We start from the raw sequence: 14,466 nt of genomic DNA, 5'->3' as shown, positions 1-14,466 counted from the left end.
TCAGCAGTTTGATGGGACAGCCACAAACCAATGAAAACTCATGTGATCTTGGACTACATTGAAAGGCATAGTTTCCAGGATGAAGGAGTTGATGGTCTAATGCCCCATGTCCTACACCACATCTGGAACACTGTCCTTAGTTCAGGGTACAACCATTTAGGAAGGAGATTGACAAATTGGAGAGTATCTGGAGGAGGCATGTGAGAAAATGGGTAGTTGTCTCCTCTCAATGTGGATATAACAGTCAGTCATACTCCTCCTGACCTGTTTGTAGGACAAAGGTCTCAGATCCCCTCCTCCCCATCAGGTTATTAAGGTCACATGGTTCAAGGAGCCCTGGTCTCAATAAGGTGTGCTCCAGAGTTGTGTCCATATAAGGAAGTATAAGGTCCACTCCTGAGTCATGCCCATACAAGGAAGAGGGGTGGGAATACTGCGTTCTAATTAACTAGTTTTTGCTCGTAGATTGTAACCCTGACCAGTGATGAAAAAGGAGAAGGTCCATTAGGGTTAGGAACTAGGGTATAAAACAGGGCCTGCAAGCCCCCTTTCTGGGCACCCAATAGCTACACACTAGGGTGCCTCCTTCTCATGAGAAGAAAATAAAGCCTTTGTCACTTCGCTGCTGAGTTCTGCTGAGAATTATTGAGAAGAGGGTGGATTTTTCCCTCACAAGGCATAACCAGGTTGGTGAGAGCCTTTGAGTCCATGTCTTTTTTTTTTCTCATTTGATATTGAATAGAATTTTATTTTCCAAAATATATGTAAAAACAAATTTTAACATCAATTAAAAAAAAATTGTGTTCCAACTTCTCTTCCTCCTCCATTCCCACCCCCCACCCACTAGAACTCAAGCATTTCAAAATAAGTTATACATGAGTAGTCATGGAAAACATTCCCACATTAGCTAGGTTGTGAGAGAAAACAGTCAAAAAGCTCCCAAAACTTCAGACTGAGGACTTGTCAAAGAGAAAAAAAAAATGTTTTTAAATGTGTTTCCAGGGGCAGCTAGGTGGCACAGTGGACAGAGCACTGGCCCTGGAACCAGGAGCACCTGAGCCCAAATCCGGCCTCAGACACCCAATACCCACCAGCCATGTGACCGCGGGCAAGCCACCCAACCCCAATTGTCTCACCAAAAAAAAAAAAAAAGTGTTTCCATCTATTTTCAGACACTATCACTTCTTTCTCTGTAGATGGGTTGCCATTTTCATAAGTCCTTCAGGGTTATATTGGACCATTGCCTTGCTGAAAATAATCACATGCTTCCCAGCAGATCATCTTACACTATTGCTGTTATTTTGTATATAGTACATTTCACTCTGCTTCAGTTCATGAAGGTCTTTCCAGGTTTTTCTGATAGTATCCTGTTCATCATAACCTAAATAAAGTACCTTAAACTTGACAAAGAATTTTCTTCAAATTAGCCCAGCAAAGTAGGTACCTTATGTTTTGCCATTATATTCAATTATCATAACTATTTCCCTCCATCCTATTCCCTTCCCATGATATTTACTCTATTTTCTATCTTCTTTTAAATTATTCCTCCTCAAAAGTGTTTTACTTCTGACTGTCCCCTCCTCTACTCTGCACTCCCTTTTTTTTTTCACCCTTCCTTCCTTATCCTCTTCCCCTCATACTTTCCTGTAGGGTTAAATAGATTACTCCTCCCAACTGGGTGTGAATGTTATTCCCTCCATGAGCCAACTCTGATGAGTTTAAGGTCTTTGAGCTAATTCTATGTTCCAAATTTTCTTCCTCCCTCTCTCCTCAACCCTCCCTATGAAATCAAGCAATTCAATATGTCATACTTGTGCCATTATGCAGAACATCTTTACCTTCCTCGAAAGTATTTTGCTTTTTACTGCTCTCTCCCCCAATCTGCCCTTCCCTCCATCCCCTTTCCCCCCCTTATCTCCCTCCCCTCCCTCAGGGCAAAAATATATTACTATACCCATTTGAGTATGTATGTTAGTCCTTCTTTGAGTCAATTCTGATGATATTAAGGTTCACTCACTCCCCAATTCCTTCCCCCTCTTCTGCTCCCCTCCATAAGCTTTTTTCTTGTTTCCTTCATGTGAACAACCTCTCCCCAGACCATCTCTCCCCTTCCCCTTCCCCCAATCTGTTTCTCCTCCACCTCAACCCTATTTTAAGGATGTCATTATGGGTTAGTTAGGTGGCACAGTGGACAATGCACCAGCCCTGGACCCAGGAGGCCCCAAGCCCAAATCCGGTCCCAGACATAAGACACCCCACAAAGAACAAAACATAACGTCCCTTCATATTCAGTTCAGACCTGTGTCCTCTGTTAAATCCTTACTGAGATATTTCTTATGAGTTTGAAGTATTATCTTCCCATGTAGGAATATAAATATTTTGATCTTTTAATATCCCTCATGAAGTCTTTTTCCTGTTTATCTTTTTATGCTTCTCCAGTGTCTTGTATTTGAAAGTCAAATCTTCTATTCAGTTGAGGTCTTTTCATAACAAATGCCTGAAAGTCTTCTTTCTCATTGAAATTCCATGTTTGGGTCTGAAAGATTATGCTTAGTTTTGCTGGCTACATGATTTTTGGCTGTAGTTCCAGTTCCTTTGCCCTCTGGAATATCATATTCCATGCCCTCCGATCCTTTAATGTAGAAGCTGCTAGATCTTGCTTTATCCTTATTGGAGCTCCACAGTACTTAAATTCCTTTTTTCTAGCTGCTTGCAATATTTTCTCCTTGGCCTGGGAGTTCTGGAATTTGGCTATAATATTCCTGGAGGTTTTCCTTTTGGGATCTCTTTCAGGAGGTGATTGGTGGATTCTTTCAATTTCTATTTTAGCTTCTGCTTCTAGAATATCGGGGCAATTTTCCCTCACAATCTCTTGGAGGATGGTGTCTAAGCTCTTGTTTTGGTCATGGTTTTCAGGTGGTCCAATGATTTTCAAATTATCTCTCCTAGATTTATTTTCTAGGTCAGCCGTTTTTCCAAGGAGATATTTCACGTTGCCCTCTATTTTTTCATTCAATTGGATTTGCTTTACTGTGTCTTGGTTTCTCATAAGGTCACTAGCTTCCATTTGTTCAATCCTAATTCTTAGGCAGTTATTTTCAGCAGACAGTTTTTTAATCTCCTTTTCCATTTGGCTTTTCAAACTGTTGACTTTTTTCTCATGACTCTCCTGCATCACTCTCATTTCTCTTTCCATTCCTTCCTCTCTTTCTCTACATATTCATTCTATCTCTCCTACTTTCTCTTCAAAGTCCCTTTTGAGAGCTTCCATGGCCTGAGACCAGTTCATATTTTTCTTGGAAGCTTTGGATGTTGGAGCTTTGACCCTATTATTATCTTCTTCTTCTGAGGATGTATTGTGGTCTACCTTTCCCTCAAAGAAGTTTTCGATGGTCTTCTGCTTTCTCTGCCTACTCATCCTGGCTTACTGTTTCTTGGCTTTTTACTCCTTCTTAAAGTGTAGCGCTGCTTCCAGTACACACTGTTCGTGCTACAGCATGGCCCAGGGGGTGATTGGGCTTCTTCTCAGCCTGCCTGGCTTGTCAGTAATCAGAGCTGCTTTCTCTTTGACCCGGAAACAGAAATCTGATTGAACTCTGATTCTCTGTGGTCGGAAGCTTGGTGTGCTTTTACCCCCCCCCACTGGGCCACCACCACGCGATTCAGCCCACTGGTTCAGACCCAGGGCGCTTTGCCCCAACTCCAGTAGATACTGCCTCCACTTCACCCTGGCCTACCGCTGAATCCCCTCACCATTTGTAATGGGAGCCTCAGAAGCTGCTGGTGCTGAAGACTCTGACATGCTCTGGAAGTAGTGTCCCTAGCTGGGTCGGGACCGTGGTCTGAGCTCTTCAGCCTAATCAGTAGGTGATCAGAATTGCCCTCTTTTGTGGAGAAATAGTCTCACTCTGTTCTTATGTGCATTAAGCTGTTCTGGGTTTTGATTTTTACCGCATTATTTGGGCATGAATGGACGGGTTTATCTGGAGCTTGTGGGAGTCACAGCCTCTCCTCCATCTTTGAGTCCATGTCTCCCCAGGTGCACTCTTACCTATTCAACCCAAGTATTGTTCTCCAGGGAAATATTGTTCATATCCGGAAAAAAATGCCATTTTCTTTTGGCCAATGGTATCTATATATCCTTGAGGGTATAACCTCAGTCTTGATCATAACTGAGATGAATTTCCCAAATTTAATTGCAACATTACTTCTTTCTGTTGGAATGCCTCCTTGGCTAGAAGGGATCCTACCTCTTTAAGCAATTCCTCATCCCTAGTGGGTAGACAACTCTGAAATTTCTGGGAATAATTCCCTGCTGTTAATTCCTTAGTTATAGCTCTATGGTCAAAATTCTCAGGCAGGATTAGATCAAAACTTAACTTAGTTGCCTGTCCTGCCTTAACATCAGTGGCCTGAATTGTACATTCTTCCAGTTCTCTCCTTTCTCTGTGCAAAATCTTTAAAACATCCTCAATCTTAAGGTCTGGGTCTATTCTAAATATTAGGAGATATCTATGCTCTTCAACTACAAAAACAAGAAAGAATCCCTCAATTACCTTAGCTCCCATCTTGTCTAGAGATTGCTTCACATGTGTTCACATTTAGAGCAGGGAAAGTGATGAAACATTTATGTAGTACTTACTATATGCCAAGCACTATGCTATGTGCTTTTTGTAAGTATTAGCTCATTTGATCCTCACAACAACGCTGCAAGGTAGATGCTATTATTATCCCCATTTTATAGTTGAAGAAACTGAAGCTAACAAAAGTCAAGTGGTTTTTCCCAAGTACATTGTCTGAAGCTGGAATTGAACTCAGGTCTTCTTGACTCCAGGATCAACAATGTCTCCACTGTGCCACGTGATGCCTGTTAATGAATCAACTTATTATGCATTAATAAACTAATATTAATGCAATTAATATATGGTATTACAGCAACAATGCAATGGTCTTTTGGATTAGTATGTTGTACTGTAGCAATAAATAGCACAACAAAAGACATGAATTCAAATAACGAAAACAGTGCCAAAGATTTTTCATCTATCTATCTATCAATGTATAGCAATTAATTAAACATACAGTAGCATTTAGATTTTTTTTGGGGGGGTGGGGCAGTGAGGGTTAAGTGATTTGTCCAGGGTCACACAGCTAGTAAGTGTCAAATGTCTGAGGCAGGATTTGAACTCAGGTCCTCCTGAATCCAGGGCCTGTACTACCTAGCTGCCCCTCAGCATTTAGATTTTAAAGAAATATTGCATATAAATAAACTTAGCAATTTAATGACAGTATTTTCATGAAACCTAGCCAGTTTGTTTTATTGTCATATTTTATACACATAACATAGCCAATTCTCTCAGAAATGTATGTCTTTGGCCATATATGGGATTAGGTAGGGGAGCATATTGTCAGTGCATATCCTTCCCTAAAACTGCTACCATTAGCACCCTACTAAATTTTCAGGATGGTGGGGCCTGTTTTAATTCTTATTTTTTTCTTTAGTACCAAAATGTTTTGCATTGTGTAAATGCTTAATATTTTTTTTGAGTGAATGAACATCGCAAAACCAACAACACACACACTCTATTGATGACAGGACCTTGTATTGTGTCCAGTAGAAGGCCAAAAGAACTCTTGTGTCTTGAAAGTAGGGGCTATTTTCATTTCATCTTTCTCTCCTCAGAACAATTTCTTGAATAAAGTAGGCATCTAATAAATGCTTGGTGGATTGGATCTTCGTATTGGATCTTCACATACCCTGGATGATATGTTGGTTACAGAGTAAAGGGCTTGCAAAGTCTTTAATGTTATCCAATTCAGATTTTACTTCAATATAGAACTGGGTGACTCTCCTATTCCTGATGTTCTGTGGTGAAGGTGAAAGTATCCCCACTCATTGATTTTAGTGTTAAAAAATGCTTCTGCCAGGTCATTCTGCTTTCACACTAATCTGTATTCTTCCTACCACAATTTTAACTTGTCCTTTTTAGAGATTCTTTTCTTTACCTTCTCCCCCTTCCCCTGACTAGAAATTAAATTAAAGTAAATTCAATTTCCCCAAAATGTTCTTTCCTGATCCTCCCTCAGTAGCCCCTAGAATATTTACAAACAGAATGGACTTTTGTGACTTTGCTGTCTCCTAAATTCTTTGTCTTACTAGGAGCTCTTGCATCAAAAATAGATTAGAGCTTTTCTGTGCAAACAAACTGAATCTTTTCTTGACCTTCAGCTATGCTCGTACCTTGATGTAGAGTTATCTATGTTTTTTGCTTGTTTATTTGTTCTAAATCAGTTTCTTCCTGAGAAGTGGTTGCATTTGGCTTATGAAGAACCTTTTAACACCAAGTTGGGCTTTGAATGGATTGTTTTATCTCATGAGAAAGTTGAATTTCTCTGCAAATATCTTATGTAGATGATAATATTTAACTACTGCCCACTCAAATGGTACCTGTGGGGAGTGGGTAAGAAGTCTCATCTTTATGCCCGTCTCACTTCTTTTCAGTAAGTTGCATCTTTGCTACGTGATAATTATGCCACTGTTCCCAGTAGGGGTTATTAATCTGGATGAGGGGTTGAAGGGGAAGTTTGCTCCTCCTTAATACCATTGTGCTCAGCAGCTCATCAACACAATGAATTTTCTGTTGCTTAAAGGTTTGGAAGCAGAAATGCAAAAAGATTAAATGGCCAGTGAGTCAATTTAAACTTATTTACTAAAGGTATTTTTTTTCTTTCTTGTTCATGGGGGAAAGGGGCATTCAGGGAAATTACATGAACACTTTCATCACTGGAAAATATAATTCTGGGAAATACAAAATGTGAAGAGTTTATTGTTCAAAATGGAGCTTCATGGAGTGCTTTCTTTTATATATCACAATGGCATATGAGGAGACAGATGCCTTCCTTTTAATTCCCTTTTCTTCCTATGTCCTGTAGTGCTGCCCAGGAATCAGAGCTTACAGATGAATCTCTTACTGGGTTGCCTCATTATTGATGATTCAACTTACCCTGTTGTCCTGTCTGCATGACCTCAACAATCTCCTTCCCTGACCCAAACCTTTACTTTTGGAAGAGAAGGGAGGAAATAGCTATGCCTCACTGACTTAAAAGAAGAAGCAAGCTCTCATAACCAAACCTTGTCCTGCTTCAATTTTTTTTGTAAAATAAAATAAAAATTAGCTTTTTGCTTTGTTTTATTTTATTTTCTGATAAATAGAAATGGCATTGGAGGAAACATTGCTTTATATTAGTTCTCTTTGTATGGAATCACCACCCCTGTCTTTATCAAGGTTCAGGGCTCCAGAAGGTGACCTATGCATCTGCTGCAGTACTAAATTCTGCCCAGGAACAGGAGGCAGAGCTCCTGGGTGACTGTTTCAAGGACTTGAGCTGATGCACAGAGCTCACAGAGGTGAAACAATTCCCCAGAGGACATATTACACAAAAACAAAAACAAAAACTTCAAAACACCAAGGCTCTGTGATTATAAAGTATGCAGTAAGTTACTAAATGAAAGATTACTTACATCTGCAGAAGTAAATTTATTGCTTTATTCCTATGAGAATCTATATTCAAGGAGCACATGAATTAAAGTCAATCTAATGTGAACTTCATACTTTAGCATCTTCCATCTCTCCCTTGCCATTGACTTCTTCCTTCTGATTACAAATATTGGATCTTTTAAATTCTTAAATAAAACAAAACAACAATAAAACAACAAAAAACCCCTGCCACTGAACTTTGTACTATATGCTCATTTTGTGTACCAAACTTCTCCCTCTCTTTTATTATCCTTCAAGTTTCTTTTAAAAAATCATATTTATACCAAAAGGCCTCCATTTTATGCATCCGTTTAGCCTTTGTTGTTGTTGTTCACTCATGTCCAACTCTTCATGACCCTGGAGAATAAACTGTTCATAGATTTTTCTTGGAAAAGATACTAGAATGTTTTCCCATTTCTGTCTCCAGTGGATTAAGACAAACAGAGGTTAAGTGACTTGTCTACAATCACATAGCTAGCAAATAGCTTAGGTTAGATTTGAACTCAGGTCTTTCTGACTCCAGGCCAAGTGCTCTAGCTACTGAGACACACTGTTACTTTATAAGTAAACAGAGATTTAGTGACATGCCTGATGTTACACAATTTGTAAGTGTCTGAGACTGGATTTGAGCTCAGGTCTTCCTTACTCCAGGTCAAGCACTCTAATCACTGAGCCATCTAGATGCTTCTATTTAGTTCTTACTCCCTTTCAGTCTGCTGCTTCTCTCCACCACATTTTGAAACTCCTTTCTTAAATGTCTCTAGCTATCACTTAATTGTTAAATCCAGTGGCATATTTTAATTCCTTTTTTCTTTGTCATAGTCCAGTATGGTGTTCAGCAAGTGATGCCTATGGGCCAAATCTGAACTACCATCAATTTTGTATGGCTGAAGAACTAAGAATGGTTTTTACATTTTTAAATACAGTGGATTGCATCAGATTCAGGGTTAGAAAGCTATGGATTGGGGCAGCTAGGTGGCGCAGTGGATAAAGCACCGGCCCTGGATTCAGGAGTACCTGAGTTCAAATCCGGCCTCAGACATTTGACACTTACTAGCTGCGTGACCCTGGGCAAGTCACTTAACCACCCATTGCCTTGCAAAAAAACAAAAAAAAAGAAAGAAAGCAATGGCCTGAGGCCTGCCTCTGATATACAGGCTGAATGAACCAGGGCCAGTCATAACCTCTCAGCATTCCTGTCAACTATCTGAGATTATAAATTGTAGAAAAGCTGCTGATCTGCATTGGTAGAGAGTTCTTTCCATTGGCATTTTCCTAAAGCAATGAAATCTAACTTGTGTAAATGCGTGCGCGCGCGCGTGTGTGTGTGTGTGTGTGTGTGTTGATAGAAAATAGTAGTGGAATACAGTGGAAAAAGCCTTGACATTGAAGTCAGAAGCTTTGGTTTCAATCCTGTGTCTGAAACTTACTCTTCATTTGATTCAGGCTTAAAGATTAAACTTTCTGGTCCTTGTGCTCCACATTTGTGAAGAAGATTAGACTAGATGGCTTCTGAGATCCTTTCTAGCTCCTGTGATCCAGTGATCACTATTTACTTATATAAACTTGGAATAATATAGGTATGTATTCCTCCTTGATAAGAATACTTCTCTTTTGTTCTTAATAGTAACCAATTTTTGGATTTTCAAATCATGAAGCAGTCCTTATCAATTAGAGGATCAAAGCTTTCTTGCTGACAGTTATTCTTACAATGACTGGAGAAAGTGGTTCAGAGTGTAGTATGTGAAAGAAGGGAAATCTATTCATCCAAATGTTTTAATAGGACTTAGGGATAAATGTTAGCTATAGCATATGTTCTTTTTTAAATTGATTTTTTAAACATTACCTACGTTTTCCCTTTTTAAATTTCTCGCCCTCTCCCTTTCCAGATTTTATATATAAACACACACATACATGTATATAAATGTACACATACATGTACAACACACATATACAACGCACACTATCCATGCACATACACATGCACATGTATATGCACGTGTACACAATACGCATTCAAACATGCACACATACACATATGTGTTTATGTATACCAACAACACATTAGTGTCCCAGTTTTCCTATATCTCCTCAAACATTTATCATTCTCCTTTTTTCATATTAGGCAATCTGATTGGTGTGAGGTGGTTACTCAGATTTGTTTTAATTTGCATTTCTCTAATCAATATTGACAGAGTGTTTTTTTATATGACTAGAGATAGTATTGATTTCTTTGTCTGAAAACTGCTATATCCTTTGACCATTTATAAATTGGGGAATGACTTGTATTTTAATAAATTTGACTCAGTTCTCTATATATTCAAAACATGTAGCCTTTATAAAAGATATTTGTTGCAAAATCCACCCCCTCCAGTTTTCTGCTTTTCTTTTCATTTTAGTTGCATTGGTTTTGTTTGTGAAAAACTTTATAATTTTATATAATCATCTACTTTACATTTTGTAATGCTCTCTGTATCTTCTTTGGTCCTAAATTCTTCCCTTATTTATAGACCTGACAAATAAACTGTTCCATGCTCTCCTATATTTCTTATGGTATCATTCTTTATCTGGAAATCATGTACCATTTTGACCTTATCTTGATATATGGTGTGAGACCCATTTTGACATTATCTATGGTATATGGTGGTCTCTACCTAGTTCGTGCTATGCTGTGTGGTAAAAATTATTTATGGTAAAGATTAATATTGGAAGTTTTAGCTGAATCACTTGAGAGATTGTTTCTATGATTTGTGCATTGACTCATTTATTTTGTTAGGATAGGTTATTTAGTTTTCAATTAATTTTAAATGTATTTTCCATTGTCCATTATTGAATTTAATTTTTATTTAATTGAGGCAATTGGGGTTATGTGACTTGCCCAGGGTCACACAGCTAGTAAGTGTTAAGTGTCTGAGGCTGGATTTGAACTCAGGTACTCCTGACTCCAGGGCCAGTGCTCTATCCACTGCGCCACCTAGGTGCCCCCTGTATTTAATTTTTAATGTGTTATGATCTGAAAAGGATACATTTACTATTTCCACTTTTCTGCATTTGGTTTTAAGTTTCTATGTACTAATAAATAGTTATTTTTTTTTTGTGAACTGGCCCTGACTCCAGGGCCAGTGCTCTATCCACTGCACCACCTAACTGCTCCCTCTCATTTTCTTATTTACTGTTGTTGTTGTTGTTGTTGGGTATTTTTTTGTGTTTTTGTTTTTTGGTTTTTTTTGGTGAGGCAATTGGGGTTAAGTGACTTGCCCAGGGTCACATACCCAGTAAGTGTTAAGTGTCTGAGGCTGGATTTGAACTCAGGTCCTCCTGACTCCAGGGCCGGTGCTCTATCCACTGCGCCATCTAGCTGCCCCTCTCATTTACTTTTTAGTTAGATTTATCTAGTTTTGAGAGGGGAAAGATAAAGTCCCTCACTAGTATAGTTTTATAGTTTATTTCCTCCTGTAACTCATTCAGCTTCTTCAAAAAAATTAGATGCTATACCATTTGGTGAATATATATTTAATATTGATATTACTTCATTATTTATGGTATCTTTTAGCAAGATGGTTTCTTTCCTTAGTTCTTTTATTTGATTTATTTTTGCTTTGTCTCAGAGAACCATCTATTTTAATATTTTTGAAGAAAATAGATGAAGAAGGAAAGTAAAAACCATATTTCACATCTGTGGACTCTGATATTTTTTAAAATAACAGGGGGAAGTGTCCTCTAGTATCTTTTCTTTTGTGCCTTTTTTAATGATTTCATAATATTCAGTTTTGATTATTTTGTGGTTTTTCTTTCTTTTGTATTATTATAGTCCTTGAATGTATTTTTTTTTAATTGCTTACTTCAGTTTTTATAGGTTTATGGAAGTCTTTCCATGCTTCTCCACTTTCATCATGTTCATTGGTTCTCTCAGCACAGTAATATTCCACCACATTCATGTACCACAGTTTATTTGCCATTCTTAAATTGATGGACAACATTTACTTTTTACTATTACATAAGGCTGGCTTACACAGTGCTGAAAAAATGGGATTTCCAACATTAGGACTCTCATGGATTCTGAAATGAGTCAAACAAGTATTCATTAAAAAACTATTATATGAGGGGCAGCTAGGTGGCACAGTGGATAGAGTAAGGCCCCTGGAATCAGGAGGATATGAGTTCAACTGCGGCCTCAGATACTTAACACTTACTAGCTGTGTGACCCTGGGCAAGTCACTTAACCCCAATTGCCTCACCAAAAAAAAAAAAAAAGGCACTATTATATGGATTACTATAAAGACTTCCAGGGGAGAGCCAAGATGGCAGATGAAAGGCAGTGAACTCTTGAATTCATGACACAATCATTCCAGAAAACATTGAAGTAATGTCATAGGACAATGCCTGGAGCAGCAAAACCCACAGAAGAATGTGTTGAAATCATCCTCTAACTAAAAATGGCTTGGGAGGTCAGAAGGAGGGAGCTGTTGTGCTGAGACAGGAGTGGAGCCCAAACCCACAGTCACCCTGACACAGATCCAGTCCAAAGAAGGCCTCACCAGAGAAAGAGATTCCCCAGAGCCTTTGAATCAGCTGAAGTGCCAGTGTCATCTGGAACTAAGCTCACAGTCTGGTGAGAGGGCTGAGCCCTTGGTAGGGGGAAGACTACAGGGGTCTATGCTTGTGCTGAGGCAGAACTTTGTTTTTTCACCCCTGCTGGGAACCAGGAGGTAGGCTTGAGTAGCAGTGGACCAGGTGGGGGAGGAGCACAGGCTCATTAGAGCTGACAACCACAACACACAAAGCTGGTTGATTAACAAGTTGTTCTGGGGTCATCTACAGACCAGGGAACAGGCCAGGTGAGTGAAGAACCTGTTCCTCCTTAAATCATACCACCTGGGACTTCTGAAGCTTGGCATACTGCAGCCTAGAAACAGTACCTCAATTTAAGGAGCTAAAAGTCAAGTTTAAAAAAAGGCAAGATGAGCAGACAGAGAAAGGTGAGGACCATAGAAAGTTTCTTCAGTGACAAGGAAAATTGAGGTGCACCCTCAGAAGAAGATGTCAATGTCAGGGCCCCTATATCTAAAGCTTCCAAGAAAAATATGAATTGGTCTCAGGCCATTGAGGCATTCAAAAAGGACTTTGAAGATAAAAAAAAAACTATTATATGCTAGGAACTGGAGAAACAAAAAGAAAAGTGAAATAGCTTCTGTCCTCAAAGAGGTTATACTCTATTGTGGAAAAAAATATACTTATAAGTAGAAACAAAATATATAGAAAGTAAACTGGAGGTTTCTAGGGTCATTGGATCACTAAGCTTTGGAATTCTCAGCCTGAAATTTAGCTACTGTAATTGTTGAATGATTGAGTTTAAACTTAACTCAATTAATATAGTAGATCTAACCTCTCAGGACATTAAATAAGATATAATGTTTATATTAATAGCACTTTCAGGTTTAAAAAGCACTTTACATTGTTATCTCATTTGAATTTAATAATTATTCAGAGTAATAGGGGGTATTGTTCCAATTTTACAGGTAAGAAAACTGAGTCACATAGAGGTTAAAGCAACTTGTCCAGGGTCATACAACTAGTATCTGAGGAAGAATATGACCTCTTGTTTTCCTGACTTGAAGTTCAACATTTGATCCATTAGGCTACCTATTATCCTCACCACATATTGATCTAGGCATCTATTTGGGCCATTTAAATGTTTATCCTGCTATCTTGAAGGATAAAAAGGGATATTCCCTGCTGAGATTCTCCAGACACTTCTTTCCTTGTTTACTCTATCTTTATTTGTGCTATTTCCCCTGTTAGAACACAAGCTTCATTAGAAAAGGGATTATTTCTTTTATGTATTTGTATCCTTATCTCCTACCAGTGTATCTTATACCTACTATGAATTTTACAGATGTTTTTGCTTTCATTCATTCACATGATTGAGGCAAGATTATGCCCTAATTGCTAGGGGAATCAGGAAAGGCCCCATGTTGAAGCAGAAGTACTTCAGTGATCTTCAAAAAAAGCTAGGGATTCTAAAAAGTAGAAGTGAGGAGGACAAGCAATTGTAGGCATTGAAGGGCCTCAAGGTTATTTCCACATTACAATGTCTTATTGGAGTTAAACTTTTTGTAGGAAATTTTGAGATAATCCCATTATGTATACTTATATATATATATATATATATATATATATATATATATATATATATATATATATATATAGTGTGTGTGTGTGTGTGTGTGAGGCAATTGGGGTTAAGTGACTTGGTGACTCACCCAGGGTCACACTGCTAGTATCAAGTGTCTGAGGCTAGATTTGAACTCAGTTCCTCCTGACTCCAGGGCCAGTACTCTATCTACTGCTCTACCTAGCTGACCCCCTCCATTTGATATTAATAAGCTGGAGAATGTCCAGAAGAGGATAACCAGGAGGGTGAGGGGTGTGAGTGTCTATGCCATATGAGAATTGTTTGGAGGAACAGGGAGAACAGAAGGGAAGGGAAAGAAGGGTGGCCTAATAGCTGTCCTCAAGTATTTGAAAAGCTGTCATATGGTAAAATACATGACTTGGTTTAATTCTGTCTGGGCACTGAAAGAAGAACAAAGAGGTCAATATTGTAATGAGGAAACTTTAGTCTTGATATAAGGAACAACTTCCTAATGATTGGAGCTGTCGAAACATGGAAAAGGCTGCCTTAGAAGGTGGTATTTTCCTCCCAAGGATGTGTTGTCAAATGTTTAACAACTGGTTCTGTGGGGAAAAATGTATAATCAACACACTTTTAAGTTCAATTTACATTATTAACATTTTAACTTATTAACATGAACATCTCCATTACTTTAATTCTAGACTAGACATTCACCAAAAATAAATTAAGCCATGATTCATAGAATTTACTAATAATAAATTTTCATGCTAAAAATTTAATAATCATCTCTCCAAA

The sequence above is a fragment of the Dromiciops gliroides genome, chromosome 3 (genome assembly GCF_019393635.1).
Source record: "Dromiciops gliroides isolate mDroGli1 chromosome 3, mDroGli1.pri, whole genome shotgun sequence".
NCBI lineage: Eukaryota > Metazoa > Chordata > Mammalia > Microbiotheria > Microbiotheriidae > Dromiciops > Dromiciops gliroides.
This window is presented reverse-complemented; position numbering follows the sequence as displayed.